This window comes from Bos mutus, chromosome 21, assembly GCF_027580195.1.
Source record: "Bos mutus isolate GX-2022 chromosome 21, NWIPB_WYAK_1.1, whole genome shotgun sequence".
Taxonomy (NCBI): domain Eukaryota; kingdom Metazoa; phylum Chordata; class Mammalia; order Artiodactyla; family Bovidae; genus Bos; species Bos mutus.
Genome location: NC_091637.1, coordinates 20,909,307 through 20,932,511, shown reverse-complemented (window position 1 = coordinate 20,932,511; position 23,205 = coordinate 20,909,307). Strand labels below are relative to the sequence as shown.

At 41.5% G+C, this 23,205-nt stretch overlaps 1 protein-coding gene and 1 pseudogene across 1 annotated transcript in view; one reads left to right on the top strand and one right to left on the bottom strand.

Moving 5' to 3' along the window:
- The window catches only part of IQGAP1 (IQ motif containing GTPase activating protein 1), a 105,904-nt gene that overhangs the window by 15,193 nt on the left and 67,506 nt on the right, over positions 1–23,205 (top strand). The window lies entirely within an intron of this gene.
- On the bottom strand, positions 11,183–11,280 carry LOC138984552 (U6 spliceosomal RNA; annotated as a pseudogene).

Genomic DNA, 23,205 nt, shown 5'->3' with positions numbered 1-23,205 from the left:
TGCTGCGATTCATGGGGTCGCAAAGAGTCGGACACAACTGAGCGACTGATCTGATCTGATCTGAACACATCTGTAAATGACTAGTGGAAAAAACCATAGTTTTGACTATACAGACAAATACTGTCAGTCTGCTCTCTCTGGAGGTTGTACCAGACTATATGTACATCAGTGATGTATCAGAAGACTGCTTTCCCTATGATTTCACTAACCTAGAGTACTTTTTTTTTTGTTTGTTTTCATAGTTATGAATTTCATAGTTGAACGTGGTGTTGTAATTGCAGTTTCTTTTTCAGACTGCCTTACTCTGAGTGAAGCTGAGCGTCTTTACATGTGTTTAAAAGCCTTTCTGTTTCCTTTTCTGTGAACTGTTTTGGCAGAATTCTTTGCTCGTTTTTCTTTCTTCTTCTTTTTTAAACCCTTGATTTTATTTGTTTATTTTTGGCTGCACTGTGTCTTCCCTGCTGCACACAGGTATTCTCTGGTTGTGGAGAGCAGGGGCTACTCTCGAGTTGTGCGTGGGCTTCTCACTTCGGGGACTTCTCTTGCTGCGGAGCACAGCTCTAGACGCCTGGGGCTTCCGTGGTTGTGGCTCGAGGGCCATAGAGGGAAGGTGCACCGACTTCGTTGCTCTGAGGCTTGTGGAATCTTCCTGGGCCAGGGATTGAACCTGTGCCCCCTGTATTGGCAGGCAGATTCTCACCCATTGGACCATCAGGGAAGTCCTGCTCATTTTTCTAGTGTGTTATTGCTCTTATTGATGTAAGAGCTCTTTTTATATTGAGGAGGTCAACCCTTTGGATGCTGTCTTTTAACTTTCAATTTTAAGGTGTTTAAAATAAAGAATTTTTAAAACATATTTGGTTTTACTAAGCTTTTATTTTTTAGCCTTATGGCTTTGTATCATTTTTAAAGGGATTCTTTAGTCCTTCTCTATACAAAAATATTCCCCCAGGCTTTCTTCAAGTATTTTTAGGATGTAAAGAATTTTAACATTTGACCTTTTGATCCATTTAGAATTTATTTTGGTGTAAAGAGTGAGGTAAAACTCTTTTTCTCTAGACGGTATTTGGGTAGTATCTTAAATCAGCCGTCCCCAGCCTTTTTGGCACCGGCCCATGGATCGGTCCCACGGATGCGGGTTAGAGGGGGTGGTTTGGGCTGATTCAAGCACAGCAGTGTTGGCACTCTGACGAGAATCTACTGCTGATGCTAATCTGATAGGAGGTGGAACTTAGATGGTGATACAAGCAATGGGGAGTGGCTGTAAATACAGATGAAGCTTCATGCGCTTGCCAGCTGCTCATCTCCTAACAGGCTACAGACCAGTACCAGTCCATGGTCCCAGGACTGGGGACCCCGGTCTTAGATGTTGAGTACCAGGAATGGCTCTCTCATGAAATGTGCTCTGGAATTTGCCAAACTCTTTAGTCTATGAATTGAGATTTAACTTTTCTTTTTTTTTTCAGAATAAAGCATTTCAACTTTTGAGAATTTTGCAACATATGGCTTAAGTATCCTCTTGGAAAAATTAGCTAGAAGTTTCCAGAGAGTATTCAAGCAAGTTGTATTATGTTAAAAAGGTTAATAGTGTAATGAAATTGGTCTTGAGCAAACAGGTTTTGGATGGACAACTTTGACATGTATACTGTGAAGGTATGAATCAACTTGTCAAACTCACAATTTATTCTTTGTGTTATAGGAGAGTACAGTTTTGAGGAACTTTTGAAAACTGTGTAGCTAACCTCTGTATCACTATTTTGACGTGTATTCTGTTAATGTGACATTAAGGAGGAAAGGGTTTAGTGGTCAGATATGTTTCAGAAATACTGTAATAAACCAAGTTAAACAGATTATGTAACTAGTGGACTGTTAGACTATCATGGGCTGTAAATTCTGAATCTTCAAGGGCGAGGATCATGTAGGCAATATTCCTCCAAGCTAGTTTACTATCAGATTCTTTCCTCACAGATTGTCTTTCTTAGGACTAGTTGTTTGGGAAACAGTGTTCTCTCTCAGAATAATGGATTCAAGGGACTGTTTAAGAATTCAAGACCTGTTGATGGTCACTTCTTAACTGTTTTATGTTTTATCTGCAGTTTCTTTACTTCCTTCATTGAGTTCTCATGTTCTTAATTTATGGAGCTTAAACTAAAGCCATTAAAGTACGAATTGGGTAGGCACAGTTATTGAACTGTCACCTGGTGACATTGTGAAGAACAGAAGTGTGGCTTTTGAAAATGGGGGACTGCAAATGTACTAGTTATTAAAAAGGAGAAGATACCACAAATTCTAGTCTAGTGAACTAGTCTCTGGCTAAGGTCCATAGCGTATGTTCTGTCATGTGTCAGAGAGGGCTTCCCTGGTGGCTCAGACAGTAAAGAATCTGACTGCAGTGCAGGAGACTCGGGTTCGCTCCCTGGGTCAGGAAGATCCCCCGGAGAAGGGAATGACTATCCACTCTAGTATTCTTGCCTGGGAAATCCCATGAACAGATGTGCTTGGCAGGCTACAGTCTATGGGGTTGCAAAGAGTCAAACACGACTGAGAAACTAAGCATGTGTATATGGCTTATGGTAAGAAATGAAGGGCTCCTTAGGAGTCAACCAGGACTTCCTGAGAAAGGCCCTGTCACCATGACATCATTGCCTTTTGGACAGGGTCCCCAGATTAGTGAATCAGAGAAGCAGAGTAATGTCTAGATTTCAGTAAGGCATTTGAGAGTTTGTCTTGTGATGCTTCTGCAGATTGGGTACATGTGGACTAGACTGTAATATGATTAAGATTTGTAACCAGTTGAATAAATCATTCCAGAAGAGCTGCTCAATGGGGAGTGACTGCTTCATGGGTGTAGGGTTCCTTCTGGGTGGTGGAAATTTTCTGGAATTAGATAGTCATGGTGGTTGCACAACATTGTGAATATACTAAAAACCACTGAACTCCATTCTGTAAAATGGTTAAAAAATGGTGAATCTATCTAATATACATTGTAGCTCAAAAAAAGGAGCTGCTAGATTTTTAATTCAAAGATAACTTGTTAGGGCATGTTACATGTAAAACATTTGTGTTTGGACTTATGAATGTATTAGTGGTATATTGATCAAACTTCAGTTGCTGGAGTGGTTAATATGCTGCACATGGTTAATACATGACAGATTTTGCTTTCAAGATACCTTGAACGTAACTGTGACGTCCTGCACTGGGGTTTAAAAAATGGAGTGTCTGCAACACAGGATAGAGAAGTAGCATTAGTAGGGAGAGGATTAGTGAGAAGAAAAACAAAACGAACCAAACCTGAGATTTCTTATTTATTTTAGGAGCTGAGGCAATGGTGAAAATCCCATGGACGGAGGAGCCTGGTAGGCTGCAGTCCATGGGGTCGCTAAGAGTGGAATATGACTGAACGACTTCACTTTCACTTTTCACTTTCATGCATTGGAGGAGGAAATGGCAACCCACTCCAGTGTTCTTGCCTGGAGAATCCCAGGGACGGGGGAGTCTGGTGGGCTGCCGTCTATGGGGTCGCACAGAGTTGGACAGGACTGAAGTGACTTAGCAGTAGCAGCAATGCAGCTGCTGACTTTCTTTCTTTCTTTTTTTAATTGGAGGATAATTGCTTTATAATATTGTATTGGTTTCTGCCATACATCAACATGAATCAGCCACAGGTATACATGAGATGTTTATTAACTCACTAGTAGAAATGTGACCTATGCAGCAAAGGAAGAGGTGGCCCTACCGTCCTCTGTAAGAATCAGAGGCTACCTGAAGCTGGTTTTATGTTCTGGAGGCCATACTTTAAGAGGGACCTTGATAGGTATGTGGTGGGGTTCCTTCACACCCACAGCAGGCACTGCTGATACATCAGGATCCTTCCCTGGGGAACCACTCCCATCAGTGGGTGTCTGTCCTCTAGTTGAGACTTGGTTATCGCTCTGGGCCTAGAGCATGTTGAGTGAGCATGTCCAGCATTAAGAAAGGTCTAGGTTGGGAAGATCCCCTGGAGGAAGGAGGGCATGGCAATCCACTCCAGTATTCTTGCCTGGAGCCCATGGACAGAGGAGCCTGGTGGGGTACAGTCCATGGTGTCCCAAAGAGTCGGACACGACTGAGTGACTGAGCACAGCACAGCACGGAGATTATAACGCTTGGGGAGTAACTGAAGGACTGAGATCACTTAATATGGAAACAAAATTTAGAGGGAACACAGAATCATAGAATTGCAAAGATCAACCCCTCCTCCAGTGTAGGAATTTATTTACCCGTTAATGTTTTGCCTGCCATTACTTAAAAATCCCTGAAAAATGAAAGAGGGTTTCAATTTATCATGTACAGTACCAGAGGAACAGAACTTGTCAATAAAAATCTGCTTAATATGAGGAAGAACTTTGTAACAAGAGATTTCCCAAAACTTGCTTTGAGAAAACGCATGTTGCAGATTTTTACGTACAGATTGTATAACGGTTAGTGGAAGATTTATGTTCTAACCTAAGGGCTTTCTCAAGTTACTTAAAATTGTTTTTATTTCCATTTCCTATTATTAAAAGGTACTTTTATTTTGAATGACTTGATGATATTCCATTGCTCATTGTATTTTTTTTTCTGACATGGCTAAAAATGTTGGGATGGTTATGTTGCGTGCTTAGTCGCTTCAGTTGTGTCTGACTCTTTGCGACCCCATGGACTGTAGTCCACCAGTCTCCTCTGTCCATGGGATTTTTCAGGCAAGCACACTGAAATGAGCTGCCATTTCCTTCTCCAGGGAATCTTCCAGACCTAGGAATTAAACCTGGGTCTCCTGTATTGCAGGCGGATTCTTGACTGACTGAGCTACAAGGAAAGAGTTATTCATAAATTACTCAACATCAAAGGATGAAAGATCTAACTGATGTCAAAAGGCAATATAGATTGCCCTGGAAATGATGCAAAAAGTTAATGTGTGAAAGTTTAGCTAAGGAAGAGGTTCTTTTATGGCTTGGGTTTTGCAATATAGTCTGAAATAGTATGGGAGGGAATGGACAGCATAACTGTGTGTGTGTTTGTCTCACTCTCTTGTGCTCCTTTAGGGGTGAGTCTTTTTCCACTTCTTGGTGTCGAACAGCATCTCCTGTCACAGTGCTTTTCACAGAGTAGATGCTCAGAATATCATTCCATTGAATTGGTGAAAAGTTGTGTGGAACAGGGGGGCTCTGGTGGTTAAGAGAATTCCATTATTGATGATGATGAGAGTTTAGCATTCTTTCTTCTTTCTTTCATTATTTGGCTGTATTAATCATTGAGTGGTCCTCAAGCAAGAGAGAAAACAGTTTGTGACATTCAGCAGTTATTTACTGAGCACCATGCTTCAAATAGAAATCAGAAAAGGATTCCACCCTTACCTTCTTAAATAATGTTAAGAGATAAAGAGATACTGAGAAAGTCTAGAGGAAGTTTGGAGGAAGAAGGGATTATTTCCAGTGGTAGACGGTGCGAGAGTTCATGGACGGAGGTGCCTTTTGAAAGTACTACTTGAATTGTCAGAGATTGGCGGTGCCGATCAGAAGTTTTATCAACCTTTATTCTTAGTACACATCTCCATCCCTGGCTTCCCATGTCACAACTTGATGAACTCTACTTTCTCTACAAGCTCCCTCATTTTTTCTGGCCCTAACAAATTTACCGCATCTCCTTTATCATGCCATCTTGACTTCCTTCCCTGTAGCAATGGGAGAACTGTTTTTCTTCTTAAGATTCAGTCTTCTCTCTGTGGTTTGGATCCTGTCCCTTCTTGTCTTCTAGGGTTCTTATCCAGTGTTTTTTCCTTAACTTGAGCTCATAACTTGACTTTTTTTTTTTTTTTTTTTTCTTTTCTTTAGCACATAAATATCCTCACCCATTTTAGATAAACTCCCTCAATCCGAGACCCTGTCTAGGATTATTGTCTCTTATTTTCTCCTTCAAGGAAAGCTTGTCTTTATTCCCTATGTCCACTTTTTTGGTGTGTCTTAACTTAGGTGGGTATGATCGTGTGCCCTCCTTTACCCCCACTGTGATTTCTCTTTCTCGAGTCATCAATGACCTAATTGCTGTGCCCACTGGAAAATTTTCATGACTTATTTTATTTAATCTCTGCAGCATTTGACACTCTTGTCTTTTCACTTCATGAGATTTTCTTCCTTTTAACTGGGTATCTTTTTATGCTTTAAAATTTTGATCTGTGTAAAAATATATTGCCTATCTAAGAAAATAAATTTAGGCAGTGCCTCCTCCAAGAAGCTTACTTGGACACTCACCCTTCCTCCAGGTCTGAGTTAGATGTCCCTCTCTTGTGTCTCTATGGACGTCCCAAGTGACTCAGTGGTAAAGAATCCACCTGCCAATGCAGGAGATGCGGATTCGATCCCTGGGTCGGAAAGATCCCCTGGGGGTAGGGCATGACAACCTGTTCCAGTATTCTTGCCTGAAAAATCCCATCGACAGAGGAGCCTGGCAGGCTGCAGTCCATGGGGTCACAAAAAGTTGGATGTGACTGAGCACACACACACTCTTGTGTCTTTTTAGCTCCTGCCCCCCAAGTGTCTTTATTGTAGTTTTCACAGTATGCTGCTTTATATTTATGTCTTATCTAATTTACTGTGAGCCTTAGGGGCTTCCCTAGTGGCTCAGATGGTGAAGAATCTGCCTGCAGTGCAGGAACCCTGGATTTGATCCCTGTGTCAGGAAGATCCTATGGAGAAGGAAATGGTTACCCACTCTAGTATTCTTGCCTGGAGAATCCCATGGACAGAGCAGCCTGGTGGACTATAGTCCATGGGGTCACAAAAAGTCAGACATGACTGAGTGACTTTTTTTTTTTACTTTAGAGACCAGGGTTTATGTCTTTCATGATTATCACAGTTAACCCCACCTCTTGATACATTCTCACTAACGATTAGATTTGATCAATAACTTTTTTGGTGTATTCTTGGTCTGCAGGCTCTCCTTGTTCCCCTGGGCTCTAGCAGCTGCTGCAGTTGGCAGTGACTCAGAGAACTGGTTTTTTTGCAAAGAAATATGTGCCTGTCTTCCACCTAGTAGAGGACTCTCACCTGTTTTTTTTTTTTCTCAAGAGCTGATTGCAATCAGCAGTGACTAGGCTGAGGCTTTAGCTTACTTTGAAGTTTTTTTTTTTTTTCATTTAGGGTTAGAAGGTCTTTCATGCTTTATGATATATGGTAAAGTCAAGGTGGATGGGTGGATAGGTTGAACATGGTAATGTTTCACCAGGCTGAGCTTCTGAAGATTTGGTCCTGCTGCTAAGTTGCTTCAGTTGTGTCCGACTCTGTGTGACCCCATAGACGGCAGCCCACCAGGCTCCTCTGTCCCTGGGATTCTCCAGGCAAGAATACTGGAGTGGGTTGCCATTTCCTCCTCCAATGCATGAAAGTGAAAAGTGAAAGTGCAATCGCTCAGTTGTGCCCGACTCTTAGCGACCCCATGGACTGCAGCCTACCAGGCTTCTCCGTCCATGGGATTTTCCAGGCAAGAGTACTGGAGTGGGGTGGTTAATCTTGTTTGCCCAGAACTTTTCACTGAAGTATAGTTTAAATACCATAAAATTCTCTCATTTTCAGTGTATAACTCAGTGATTTTTAGTAAATTTACCAAATGGTGCAACCGTCACCATAGTCTACCACCCTGGTTAAGATGAGGGACCATTTTGAAATTCAGACATTTAATTTTGGCACGTGAACCTGGCATACCTCATGTCCAGTTCAGCAGAATGAAATGATTAGTTCAGGGATGGGTCTGTATTAGGTATCGAGGAACACAGAGGTTAAGCTAAGTTACTTAAGATGAAGAAAAAAAAATTCCCTTCTACTTCTCACTTATTCCTATAGCTGTTCAGATTGGTTTAAATCATATTCAGAAGTTTCTTTTAAAACAGATACTATCAAGATTTCTCATTTTGCGTGTATGGCTTGGAAAGCTAGCCTTTGTCATGTCTTGCCTAGGTGACTGCCTGCCTTTCTTCAGTAGTTCTGCAGCCATTAATAGCCCCTCTTCCTAATCCATTGTGTTTGGAGTGATCTTATAAATCAGACCTAATCACTTCCTTCCCTGTTTCAAATCCTTCAAAGTTTCTGTACAGTTTCTTCCTTTGGCTTGACATATTCCCCCCCATCAAGACACACAGACACACACTCACACACATTAACACATAAATGCCATTTTCTCTGGGAACCCAGCCCTAATTCCCCTCCCTTTTCATATGGTGAGGAATGCCTTTTTGAATAATCTACACTCCTTTTTCTCAGGACTGGGTTTTTGCCACACAGTGTTGAAATTATGAGGCTGTTTCCAAAGCTGAGACGGTGCTCATATGTGTTAGTGGCTCAGTACTTATCCTATTTATGAGGAAAGACGGCCTACTCGGACGCTTTTCCTCAGTGAGTCATGCAGACATTTGGGGGGCGTTTGCTCGGCAAGCTGGGTGTGTACCCGCCGAGCCGCTCCTGGAGGAACCGAATCTCAGTGGTTTGGAGTAGTCAGTTCCGGCATTGGTGTGTTCCGCTTCTGTATTGCACAGAGCTGGGAAACCGCTCAAGTCATGTGCTGGGTGGAACTTGTTCAACTGGTTTCCTCTTCACAGACCCCTAATTCAGATTCCCACCTTGATTCTTCTCTCCGTATGCTCTCGGTCTGGGCTTGTTTCAAGGCTTACCACATGAGAGTCCTCCACATAGTCATTTCTTTGTCTTGCTGAGTGGTGGGATGGGTAGGGCCACGTAGATGCTCCCTTTGACAGATGTTATCAGGGAACCCACGCGTTACTGGGTGTCAGGCTCTAGAAGCAGGTTTATTTCTGGGATTTGGCTGTCCCCTACACATGCACAAACATATAGCTACCAAAAGTTAGAGCCTTAGCGCTTATATGCGTTACCTCAGTTAATCCTCACAGCAGTTTTATGAGAATAGGTGCCATTCCTAATCCTGCTTTACAGACAGGAAGCTGAAGCTCAGAGAGGTATAGTTAGATAGATTGTTCTTGCTCATTATTTCCTTCCCTCTTTTCTCAAGGAAGAAGTGGGTATGTTCCTTTCCATAGATAACTGCCCCCCACCCCGCTCCGTGTTCTTCAGAATCTTCTTTACTTTTTGTTTCTTGTGTCTTTAGTCCCTCTTTCCTTGCAAGGTGCAAATAAGTGCCTCTTCTTCAATTATTTAAAAAAAGAGAGAGGGAAATACATGCCCTCCCTGGCTGTGCCACCACTGCAGACTCAGTCGGTCGGTTCAGTCACTCAGTCATGTCTGACTCTTTGCAACCCCAACTTTTTGTTTTTCTCTCTTCTTTCTTTATTTCTGGCTGTGCTGGGTCTTCGTTGCTGCTCTTGGGGGCTGCTCTTCGTTGCAGTGCGCAGACTTCTCATCTCAGTGGCTTCTCTTGTGGTGGAGCACGGGCTCTGGGGCCCTAGCAGGTTTCAGTAGTTGGGGCACAAGGGCTTAGTTGCTCCACAGTATGTGAGATCTTCCTGGACCAGGGATCAGACCCGTGTCCCCTGCATTGGAAGGTAGATTCTTAACCACTGGACCCCCAGGGAAGTCCTAACTCTTTCTTTATTCCCCTGGTTTTTCTTCTTCCCTTTTTAGATTTCTTGAGAAAGAACTCTACACTTGCTGTCTCTGGTTCTCCACCTCTAGTGCCGTTTCTGGAGATAGTATCTGATCCTGTCTCACCACTCCACTGAGACGCCCCCTGTTGGGGTCCCAGATGACCTTCTTTCTTATTTGCCAGGTCCTTTTCTTCTTGCCACCCATCTCTGTGCAGCATTTGAAGTTGGTGACCTCCCCAGTTTCCTAAAATGTTTTCTTCCTTGACTGCCATCATGTGATTCTCTCATAGTTCTCATTTTACCATGGTAACTGTTCTTTCTCTGTAATATTCGCCTCTTAAGTGTCAGCGTTTTCCAAGGCACAGTCCTGGAACTTGAAAACAGTCTTTCTCTAGGGAGCTCATCCACTCCCGAGGTGCCACTTTTCAAATCTGGGTCTCCAACCTGGTCTTTCTCTTGAGTTTTTCAGACTTGTACTTCCATCACGTCTCTGCCTGGGTGTCTCATGGACCGCTCCAGTTGAACATGTTTCAGACATGAGCTTTTCATTCTGGCCTGCTTCCCCAGGGGTCCCCAGCCTTGTTTAATGGCATGGTCTTTTATTTAGCCATCCATTCCACGAGTCACCAAATCATCTCTTAAAAATAAAACAACCTTGTTCCTTTTACAGAAGTTTTTGCAAGTTTGCTATAGATGGTACACGTTGCCAGTGGGACAGTGTGAGAATGTGAAGTTTCCCTACATACTAGGCAATAATAAGTTACTATCCTTTTTTATCTTTGCCATTCTGATAGCTGAAAATGGTTTTATTGTTACTTTAATTTGAATTCCTTTGATCAGTAGTGAGATTAAGATTTTTTCCCCCATAATTGCTGGTTATTTGTATTCTTTTCTGAATTGCCTGTTTGTGTTTCTAGAGCATTTTCCTAGGGAGATATTTGTCATTTTATTTATTTAAAGCATATATATGTGTGTGTATGTGTGTGTGCGTGCGTGTGCATCTAAAAATTATGTGAGAGGGGACTTCCTAGGCGGTCCAGTGGTTAGGGCTCCATGCTTCCACGGTGGAGGGTGGGACTCAGGTTCAGTCCCTCATCAGGGAACGAAGATCCCGCATGCCATGTGGCCAAAAAATAAAAATAAAGATTATGGGAGATTATTAGCTCCTTGTTATGGGTTGCAGATTTCTCCTCCGGCTTCTTTCAAATTTTAATTTTTTTAAATTGCTTTGTAGAAGTTTAACTGATTAGCCAGTTTATTTCTTGCTTTTAAAAAATGATTTCTGTATCCACAGTCTTGTTTGGAAAGGCCTTTCTCATTTCAAGGTTATATGACCATTCATTTATTTATTTTTAAATGTTTTTAATTTGTAATGTTAATTTTAAAAATTAAAAAAATTTTAACATTAATTTTTAAATGTTTTTAAATCTCTAATCCACTTGATTTTTAATGTAAGGTCAGGAGCTTTTTTTTTCCCCATTTGTCTTGTAAACCTTCATCTTTCTCAGTGTCCTTCTAACCCCTACTCCCAGCCATATAACAGATCTTCAGATGGGGTCAGTTCTTTCTCTGAAATTACTCATCATTTTTCTGTTTCCGCCATTGCCCTAACTGAAGACCTTACTACCTCTCCCCTGGATTCTTGCGCAGGGGCCATGCTAATCTTCTCTGTATCGTTCCAATTTTAGTATATGTGCTGCCGAAGCGAGCCCTCCCCTGGATTCTTGAAGTAGTTGCCTAATATTTCTCTGTTGACTCTGTCTTCTGTGCTGTTGTCCTGGTTACCATGCTGAATGTCAGATCTGACCAAGCTGCTCTTCTGCTCACAAAGTTTTGTGGTTTCCATTGCCTGCAGATTAAAATCCTGATGTTCCAGCTACATCTCCACGTACTCCTCTACCACAAGGATTTGTCATTCCTTAAATATGCCATTTGTTTTCAGTCCTTTTTGCTCTTTTTTTGTGCTGTCTCCTTTATCTTCAGTGTCTGTTTTTCCCGTTTTCACCTCTCTACATACAATTTATCTTAAAAAGCCTAGTGCAAATATCATCTCCTATTGTAGCCAGCAGTGTAAGCATCTTTCTTCTCAGAGGGTGGTCTCCGGTATCCAGCACTTTTTTATGCCACTGCAAGGTTGCACAGAGTGATCCATTAGAAATGTTTCCTAAATGGGTACGTGACTGTCAGAGTACATTTTAAAAATACGTATAAATCAAAGTTTTATCAAAATAGGGTAAATATGAAATTATATCAAGACTATTTATAAGAATTATTATGCCATTATAGTAAAGATGGGCTTTTATATAAGCACGTATTTTTCACAGTAGGGGTGTCAACTTCAGTGTTTAATAGGTCTCCTTTTTGGTACTTGATGGAATAAGGGTTGTTAATGAGGGCCATGCCCTGTGGTTTAGGATGCTTTAAGAAGCATCAGAACTTGAGCATTAAGTAGATGATAACTATTATTATTTTCAAAGGAGGCAATATATTGCAGCAATTGAGTTTGAGCTTTAGAATCACACCAGCTTGGGTTTAATTGTGAGCTCAGCCACTTACTAGACAAGTAATCTTGGATAAGTTACTTTACTTTGAGGACCCCATGTTTTTTTTTTTTTTTTTTAATCAGTAAAGTAAGAATAATAATACCATTTACCGTAAGAGGTTTTGCAAGGATCAACTGAGATAATACATGTGAAGTAGTTAGCTTAATGTCTGCCAAAATTGAAAAATAGTGTTAGAGATTTTTTTTTTTAGCATTATTTGTAGAAAACGAACCATTTAAACGTTACTTTTCCTGTTTAATGGTTGTGTTTCAGGTAATGTCACTTAATTTTTTCTTTTTTTTTTTTTAGTAATTTTCATTTGAGTTAGATTTATTAAAGCTGTTGTAGGGTTAAACTTGAGGAGAAAATGTTCAAAGTTTATATCCCTTTTTGTGGGAGGAAGGACTAACACCTCTGTTCTCCATTTCCTTACTATGGAGAGTTTTGTCGCTGAGGCCTGTCTGTGGCCCTGGGGAGACACCTCATCACAGACAAGAGTGTGCCGGTGTCACTTGTTGGTATAATATTCTCAGAACTTTTTTTTTTTAAAGTGACTTATTTTTTAAAACATTGGTACTTGAAGAAAAATTTTAAAAGCCTATATTGTTGCCAAAGAGATTTTCTAAAACACAGATCTGATCAGGTCACTTCTGAGTTAAAATCCTCCAGTGTCCCTTGTGCCGGATGGAGAGGTTTCTTAGCTGATAAACAGGCCTTGCACCATCCAAGCTGCTCTTTTTTCTCATCGTTACCTCCTACTTTCCCTTCCAGCAACGTCAGTGCTGAACTGTTTTGTAACCCACTGTGTTTTCTCAGCCCTCCCTTCCTTTGTACATGGTATGTATTCTACCTGGAGGCCTTCTCTGCTTTGGCCATTTGGTTGACTCCTCACCATTCTTCAAAATCCACTAGTATTTATAGATAATGTGAAGCTGGGAGAGAAGTTAGTATTTCGGGCCACAGAATTAGGATCTGCAAATATGTTGACATTCAGGACAATGGGCTGAATCAAGCTGAAAGAAATGTACTAGAGATGAGTGCAAATAAGAATCTAATATACGGAACTGCAGAGATCAGGTTTAGCAGCAGTGTATTTGGGGGAAACCATACTAAGAAACTCTGTTGATTAGAAAAGTGTTATACAATAATTTAATCAAGGCTTTATCTGTGGTTTTGGTCTGTTCAGAATGAAGAAGTGATGTTCCAGTTCCATTTCAGGCCAGTCAGACCACACCTGGAACATAAGTGTTCAGAGATGAATGAGGAAGACTCGAGGGGCAGGGAGTCACATCTCAGACTCCTGGTAGCACCAGCTGATGCTCTGAGTGCTGACTTTATGCAGGCACTGTTCTTAACGCTTTGTGTGGTAATCTCTTTTAACCCTCACGGTTGTCCTGTGAGGTAGGTGCTGTTCTCTTTTCTTGAGGCATACATGAAGGAACTGGAATCGTCTTACTGACAGAAGTGTCAGCATGTGACTCATCATATGAGAGGAAAGGAGGAAAAGCACATATGTTTTAAAAATACTGGCCAAGCCCTGTGCTTAAGCCCTGCATTTCATATGTAATCTCATTTAAGCCTCAACAATAGGCCTATCCTGAAAGTATTGTTATTCCCTTTTAACAAATGAAGAAATTGGGTAAGTGACTCACACTCTTGATAAGTAAGAGAGACAGGATATCTGGAGAAGGAAATGGCAATCCACTCCAGTACTATTGCCTGGAAAATCCCATGGACAGAGGAGCCTGGTAGGCTACAGTCCATGGGGTCGCAAAGAGTCGGACACGACTGAGCAATCTTCACCGTATCCTGCCTGAGGACAGTGTTATCTTAAAATGTAAATTATGGGAGTAGGTCTTATGAGGTCTTTACAACCTCCAGACATTCTTTGGATTATATAACTTCATTGTTAACACTAGCAAGCGGGTACTCTTTCTGCCCCCTTCTGATGCCTATGTCAGAAGCTTTCTCTATCTCCTTTATACTTTAATAAAACTTTATTACACACACACACACACACACACACAAACAGAGACAAGATATAAATCCAGATCTTTAAAAGTCCCCAGCCATTTCTGGACACATTATATTTTAATTCCATATGTTGTCTTGCTCCATGAGGCAGTTTAGGGTACTCATGGGGAGCTGATGCTGGCTTAATAAAAAGCTTTTTGGCTACTAGAATCCTGAGATGAAACGGGTTAATAATTTAAATATGTGATTTCACGTCAGCATCAGTGATCAGGGGTCAGCCTGGATGCTCATATACTTCAGCTTACTCAGTCCTGTCCAACTCTTTGTGACCCCGTGGACTGTATCCCGTAAAGCTTCTTTATCCATGGGATTCCCCAGGGAAGAATACTGGAGTAGGATTTTCTAATCCAGGAGATCTTCTCAACCTGGGGATTGAACCCCCCTCTCTTGTGCCCCTTAACTTGCAGGTGGATTCTTTACCACTGAGCCACCACAGAGTCAGTTTACAGCATGATTTGACCAAGATGTTTTGGGAGTATTCAGGCGTTAAAGTGAGGGAGGGAGTGGGAGGTGAGAGGGGAGTGGAGGAGTTAGGTAGACTGGAAGGGTTTTAATGAGCCTTCCAACCGTGAAATTCTATGAATAGTAAGATAATTTTCAACATGAGAGTTGGTAACATGAGAATTGTGTTGGCCAATGACTTTTCTTTTGTGCATATATTTTATTTATTCATTCAGTTAGTTTTTGTTTTTCTGGCCTCACTGCACGGCGTGTGGGATCATAGTTTCCCAGCAGGAATCCACCCTGTGCCCCTTGCATTGAAAGCGTGTAGTCTTAACTGCTGGACTGCCAAGGAAGTCCCAAACTTATTTTATTTTATTTAGATTTCAGCTTTATTTAGGTACAAGTAGCATATAAAATTGTAGGACTTTGAAAGCAAGCACATTGTGATGATGTGATGTATGTATATATTGTGAAAGGATTTCCTCTGTCTAGTTAACATATCCATCACCTCACATGTTTATCTTTTTTCTTTCTTTTTTGGTGAGAACATTTACAGTTCTGCTGTCTTTCAGTTATACTATGCAGTGTTATCAAGTATAGTCACTGTGTTTTATGTTAGCTCCCCCCTATTCATCTTACAGGTGTGCCTTTGCATCCTTTTACCAATCTCTCCCTATTTTCTCCAGGCCCTACCTCCTGGCAAGCACTAAAAGTTTGACTTTATTTATTTATTTTATCAGATTCCACATATGATGGATACCATACAGTATTTCCCCCCCCCTTTGGTTTATTCTACTTAGCATACTGCCCTCAAGATCCGTCCATGTTGTCACAAGTGGCAGGATTTCCTTCATTTTCATGGCTGAATAATATTTCTTTGTATGTATATGCATACCTGATGCTGGGAAAGATTGAAGGCAGGAGGAGAAGGGGACGACTGAGGACGAGATGGTTGGATAGCGTCACCAACTCAATGGACATGAGTTTGAGCAAACTTTGGGAGATGGTGAAGGACAGGGAAGCCTGGTGTGCTGCAGTCCATGGGGGTCACAAAGAGTCAGATACAGGCGACTGAACGCAACAACAACAACAGTGCATATATCATAACCTCTTTACCCATTCGTTCATGCGTGGGTCCTTGGGTTGTTTCCATATCTTGGCTGTTGTGAATAGTGTTGTGATGATTGTGAGAGTGCAAATATATTTTTGATGTCCTGTCTTCATTTCCTTTGGACATATAGTCATCCCTCTGTATCCGCAGGTTCAGCATCTATGGATTCAGTCAACTGTGGATTGAAAATATCCAGGGAAAAAGTAATTCTGAAAAGTTTCAAAAAGCAAAACTTGAATTTGCTGCTTGGCAGCAATTATTTACATAGCATTTACATTGTATTTACAATAACTTACATAGCATTTACAATGTATCAGGTATTATAAGTAATCTACAGATGATTTAAAGTATATGGGGAGGGTGTGCTTAGGTTGTATGCAAATACTACACCATTTTATATACAGGAGTTGAGCATCCTTGGATTTGGGGTCTTATCCGAGTCCAAGATTTGGGTCCTGAAACCACCCTGTTAATACCCAGGGACGTCTGTATACCCAGCAGTGGGACTGCTGTATGAAAGGCAGTTCTGTTCTTAATTTTTTGAGGAATGTCCATATTGCCTCCATAGTGGCCGCACCAATTTATATTCCCACTGTTGACTGGAAAAAAAAAGTGCAGTCTGAAAGTTGAGAATATGTTTTATTCGGCTGACTTAAACCCGAGAGACAGCCTCTCAGATAGCTCGGAAGGACTGTTTCAAAGAGGTAAGGGAGGAGCCAGGAAAAAATGAGAGTTTTTGGGGAAAAAGCCCAAAATGCTCAGGTAGTCGGAACATCGTAAGATTACTGCTATCAACAACACCACCACCACCCAGACATCTCAAGTTAACAAATTTAGTGCTTTTCTACATATGGGAAGATGCAGGAGTCTGAGCTTATTGAAATTATTCCTTTTTTTTTTTTTTTTTTTTTTTTTGGAGGTACACCGTGCACCTTGTGGGATCTTAGTTCCCCAACCAGAAATCGAACCTGTGATCCCCTGCATTGGAATCACAGCCTTGTCTAACTCAATGAAACTAAGCCATGCCGTATGGGGCCACCCAAGATGGACGGGTCATGGTGGAGAGATCTGACAGAATGTGGTCCACTGGAGAAGGGAATGGCAAACCACTTTAGTATTCTTGCCTTGAGAACCCCATGAACAGTATGAAAAGGCAAAAAGATAGGACACTGAAAGAGGAACTCCGCAGGTCAGCAGGTGCCCAATATGCTACTGGAAATTAATGGAGAAATAACTCCAGAAACAATGAAGCTGCTGCTGCTGCTGCTGCTAAGTCACTTCAGTCGTGTCTGACTCTGTGTGACCCCATAGACGGAAGCCCACCAGGCTCTCCCGTCCCTGGGATTCTCCAGGCAAGAACACTGGAGTGGGTTGCCATTTCCTTCTCCAATGAATGAAAGTGAAAAGTGAAAGTGAAGTCACTCAGTCGTGTCTGACTCTTCATGACCCCATGAACTGCAGCCTACCAGGCTCCTCCATCCATGTCATTTTCCAGGCAAGAGTACTGGAGTGGGGTGCCATCGCCTTCTCTGGAAGCAATGAAAAGACGGAGCCAAAATAAAAACAACACCCAGTTGTGAATGGGACTGGTGATAGAAGCAAGATTCGATGGTGTAAAGAGCAATATTGCATAGGAACCTGGAATGGTAGGTCCATGAATCAAGGCAAATTGGAAGGGGTCAAATAGGAGATGATAAGAGAGAACATCGACATTCTAGAAATCAGTGAACTAAAATGGACTGGAATGGGTGAATTTAACTCAGATGACCATTATATCTACTACTGTGGGCAGGAATCCTTTAGAAGAAATGGAGTAGCCATCATAGTCAACAAAAGAATCCAAATGCAGTACTTGGATGCAATCTCAAAAACGACAGAATGATCTCTGTTCGTTTCCAAGGCAAACCATTCAATATCACGGTACTCTAAGCCTATGCCCCAACCAGTAATGCTGAAGAAGCTGAAGTTGAACAGTTCTATGAAGACCTACAAGACCTTCTAGAACTAACACTCCCAAAAGATGTCCTTTTCATTATAGGGGACTGGAATGCAAAAGTAGGAAGTCAAGAAACACCTGGAGTAACAGGCAAATTTGGCCTTGGAGTACAGAATGAAGCAAGGCAAAGGCTAATAGAGTTTTGCCAACAGAACACACTGGTCATAGCAAACCCCCACTTCCAACAACACAAGAGAAGACTCTACACATGGACATCACCAGATGGTCGACGTCGAAATCAGAGTGATTATATTCTTTGCAGCCAAAGATGGAGAAGCTCTATACGGTCAGCAAAAACAAGACCGGGAGCTGACTGTGGCTCAGATTCATGAACTCCTTATTGCCAAATTCAGACTGAAATTGAAGAAAGTAGGGAAAACCACTAGACCTTTCAGGTATGACCTAAATCAAATCCCTTATGACTATACAGTGGAAGTGAGAAATAGATTTAAGGGACTAGATCTGATAGACAGAGTACCTGATGAACTATGGATGGAGGTTCGTGACATTGTACAGGAGACAGGAATCAATACCATCCCCAAGAAAAATGCAAAAAAGCAAAATGGCTGTCTGAAGAGGCCTTACAAATAGCTGTGAAAAGACGGGAAGTGAAAAGCAAAGGAGAAAAGGAAAGATATACCCATTTGAATGCAGAGTTCCAAAGAATAGCAAGGAGAGATAAGAAAGCCTTCCTCAGCAATCGATGCAGAGAAATAGAGGAAAACAACAGAATGGGAAAGACTAGAGATCTCTTCAAGAAAATTAGAGATACCAAGGGAACATTTATGCAAAGATGGGCTCAATAAAGGACAGAAATGGTATGGACCTAACAGAAGCAGAAGATATTAAGAAGAGGTGGCAAGAATACACAGAAGAACTGTATAAAAAAGATCTTCACGACCCAGATAATCACAATGGTGTGATCACTGACCTAGAGCCAGACATCCTGGAATGTGAAGTCAAGTGGGCCTTAGAAAGCATCACTACGAACAAAGCTAGTGGAGGTGATGGAATTCCAGTTGAGCTATTTTAAATCCTGAAAGATGATGCTGTGAAAGTGCTGCACTCAGTATGCCAGCAAATTTGGAAAACTCAGCAGTGGCCACAGGACTGGAAAAGGTCAGTTTTGATTCCAATCCCAAAGAAAGGCAATGCCAAAGAATGCTCAAACTACCACACGATTGCACTCATCTCACACGCATTGTAATGTTTAAAATTCTCCAAACCAGGCTTCAGCAGTACGTGAACCGTGAACTTCCAGATGTTCAAGCTGGTTTTAGAAAAGGCAGAGGAACCAGACATTAAATTGCCAACATTCGATGGATCATCAAAAAAGCAAGAGAGTTCCATAAAACATCTATTTCTGCTTTATTGACTATGCCAAAGCCTTTGACTGTGTGGATCACAATAAACTGTGGAAAATTCTGAGAGATGGGCATACCAGACCACCTGACCTGCCTCTTGAGAAACCTGTATGCAGGTCAGGAAGCAACAGTTAGAACTGGACATGGAACAACAGACTAGTTCCAAATAGGAAAAGGAGTACTTCAAGGCTGTATATTGTCACCCTGCTTATTTAACTTATATGCCGAATACATCATGAGAAATGCTGGGCTGGAGGAAGCACAAGCTGGAATCAAGATTGCCGGGAAAAATATCAAGAACCTCAGATATGCAGATGACACCACTCTTATGGCAGAAAGTGAAGATGAACTGAAGAGCCTCTTGATGAAAGTGAAGGACGAGAGTGAAAAAGTTCTCTTAAAGCTCAGCATTCAGAAAACTAAGATCACGGCATCTGGTCCCATCACTTCATGGCAGATAGATGGGAAAACGGTGGAAACAGTGGCTTACTTTATTTTTCTGGGCTCCAAAATCACTGCAGATGGTGATTGCAGCCATGAAATTAAAAGACGCTTACTCCTTGGAAGGAAAGTTATGACCAACCTAGACAGCATTTTGAAAAGCAGAGACATTACTTTGCCAACAAAGGTCCATCTAGTCAAGGCTATGGTTTTTCCAGTGGTCATGTACAGATGTGAGAGTTGGACTGTGAAGAAAGCTGAGCGCTGAAGAATTGATGCTTTTGAACTGTGATGTTGGAGAAGACTCTTGAGAGTCCCTTGGACTGCAAGGAGATCCAACCAGTGCATCCTAAAGGAGATCAGTCCTGGGTGTTCATTGAAAGGACTGATGTTGAAGCTAAAACTCCAATACTTTGGCCTCCTGATGTGAAGAGCTGACTCACTGGAAAAGACCCTGATGCTGGGAAAGATTGATGGCGGGAGAAGAAGGGGACGACAGAGGATGAGATGGTTGGATGGCATCATGGACTTGATGGACATGGGTTTCGGTGGACTCCGGGAGTTGATGATGGACAGGGAGGCCTGGCATGCTGCGATTCATGCGACTGCAAAGAGTCGGACATGACTGAACTGAACTGATGATTTAATGATGCTGAGCATCCTTTCCCTTATGTGTTGCTGTTTGTATGCCTTTGGAAAACTATTCAGTACCTCTGTCCATTTAAAAATTGGATTGTTGGGTTTTTTTTTTTTTGCTGTTGTTGAGTTCTTTACATATTTTGGATATTAACCCCTTAACAGATATATGATTTGGAAATACTTTCTTTCATTCTGTAGGTTGCCTTTTCATTTTGTTGATGGTTTCCTTTGCTGTGCAGAAGCTTTTTAGTTTTATATAATCCTCCTTGTTTATTTTTGCTTTTGATGTCAAACCCTCCAAAAAAATTGTCTCCAGGACTGATGCCAAGGAGCTTACCCTCTATGTTTTCTTAAAGGGGTTTTATAGTTTCAGATTTACAGTGTTCAAGTCTTTAACCCATTTTGAGTTGATTTTTTGTGTGTCTGGTGTAAGATAGGTATCAATGCATAGATTTATTCTAAAGTGAACTTATACAGTTAAATGCTTAACTTTTATAAGGAAGCTTTGTGTCTGAGCTGAGAAATACTGGTGGACTTACAGTTAAGCTGAAATATTTAAAACCCTCTTAAGTGGACAAAACGTGCAGAGATACCAGTCTTTTCCGTGCATGGTAGAGTTGCAACTCTGTCCTGTTCAGACAGCTCTGTGGAGCTCAGCCCTCTTAGGCTTCTGGGGTGATGTGATAAAAGCAATAGTGGTTTAGTGAGAAGGATTCTACTAGGAATCAGGGTCCTCTTATCCTACCTTTGTCACTAACTAGCAGGTAACCTTCGGTAGACCTGAATTCTTATTTGTAAAACAAGAGGGTTGTGCAAATTGGTACAACCTTTGGGTGAGCTTTTGGTCAATAACATCTTTTGTTTTGGAGTTACACTTCTAAGATCTTTCCGCAGCAATTAATTATAAATACAGAAGAATATTGTGTACAAAGATGTTCCTTGGAGAATTATTTAACAGTTGAAAACATTTAGAGATGTTATAAATATCCAACATAGGTGACCGATTAAGCACTTAGTAGAATTTTAATGTGACTCAGGGTGTTCAGAGACTGTATAATAACATGGAAAATATTCATAAAGTAATGAGAAAGTTCTTGTAGTTTTCTATAATGGATGTGTGTTATATTGGGGGGAAGACCCCAAAGGGATTTGTCCTAACAGCTCCTTGCTCTCGCATTTTGTGGTTCTTTGAATTAGTGGCAGAGGAGGAATCTCAGATGGACTGGAGAGGACAGGTGGGTTTGTTGTCTCTTCAGAATTATAGTAGAACTCAAACTGTTGCTATGATTAAAAATTATAGTAATATAGTGCGTCACTTAATATTCTTAATTTTCCAAAGTAATTTGGTCCTCATTTAACTAACTTTATGCTTATAAACAAACCAGATGATACTTTTGCTGTGGAGCAGAGTTTAGAATGAAGGATGAGCCATGCAGGGAACTGGAGTGCAGATAGAGGCTTGTTTAGAGACACTCATATGCTTTGCTTGTTTCTTGTAGCTCCTGCTCTCTGGTTTGTCTTTTTTAACCAGGTCACAGGTGACTTCTTTTGGCCTGACAGTTGTATGATATGCAGGGCATTCAGCTCCACCAGAAAGCTTGCGAGTCTTGTCATCAATGGGGACTGTTTTAGAGTAGTCAGACAAGAGGAGGCAGAGAAGGATTGTGGAGGGTGTGGCTGTGGTCCCTCCTTTTAATAATGTGATTGTAATCTAGTGGTCTCGGAGAAGGCAATGGCACCCCACTCCAATACTCTTGCCTGGAAAATCCCATGGACGGAGGAGTCTGGTGGGCTGTAGTCCATGGGGTCGCTAAGAGTTGGACACAACTGAGCGACTTCACTTTCACTTTTCACTTTCATGCACTGGAGAAGGAAATGGCAACCCACTCCAGTGTTCTTGCCTGGAGAATCCCGGGGATAGGGGAGCCGGGTGGGCTGCCCTCTATGGGGTCGCACAGAGTCGGACACGACTGAAGTGACTTATCAGCAATCTAGTGGTCTCAGAGGAGAGAGGAGCCTGCAGAGCCCTGGTGGCTGGCTCTGATGCGAGGCAGAAGAACTAGTGAGCTGTTTATCCACAGTCTTCTCCATTTTGAGAGGAAAACGTTACTTTTTCTTTACACCCTTATGTGGTAAAGGACTGTGTTTCGCTTCGAGTTATTCCAGATTTGTCCCTGTTAACGAGAACACAAGTTAGACTCCCCCCCGAGAGCAGGGGTTGCCAGGAGCTGTTTGCTGTATCCTTTTCAGCAGTAAAACATTGGAGGGACAGTTATTTCCAATGACTACAGCTCTTTTTCATACCATGGACCTACGTTCTTCCCCACATTGCCCTCCTGGTCTTTAGGCTGTTGGAGAAGCATAGTTTGGACTTTATAGTTGTTACAATTTGGTATCTAGTTACTGTGGCGACTCTTGGAAAATTCATTCCCCCCCCGCCCGACATTTCTCTTCTACTATGTAAAAGAAAAGCCAGAGGAGAAAACACAGTATCATTGGATATAGGAAATAACCAGAAAATTCTCTTGCCCATTCATCTATCCAACTAATATTTATTTGAGTACCAACTTAGTGTCAGACGTTGTGCTCTCTGAGTTAGAATAGTCTTGAAAGTGAGGTTGAATAACTGTTTTGTAGAACTTGAGAAAAGCAGGGCCACTGTTGCTTTCCTTTATTTTTTTAAAGATTCTGAGTGGTAATCTAAGTTTGGAAAGATGGAATACAAGAAATTTTATTATCTTTTAATTTAAACTTTATGTATCAATTGACGTTATAAACGCTTAGTTTTTCTGTTGTCTCATTTGTCAGCAAATCTAATTTTTACTTCAGTCTGCTGTATCTTTGTTCTTTTGTGTTTTTCATTTGGCTTTTCAAATATTTAGCACTAGTGAAATAGACCGGGCATCATATAGGGGTCTTCCTCCCACCCCACCCGCTGCCCTGGTGTGGTGAAGAACATGGGGATAACAGTAGCCTTGTAAAGTTTGAGTAGCATAATTTTAAATTAAGGGTTTTCAATATGGAGTCAATGAAATCTCTGAAATTATAAACTTAGGTATGTGTAC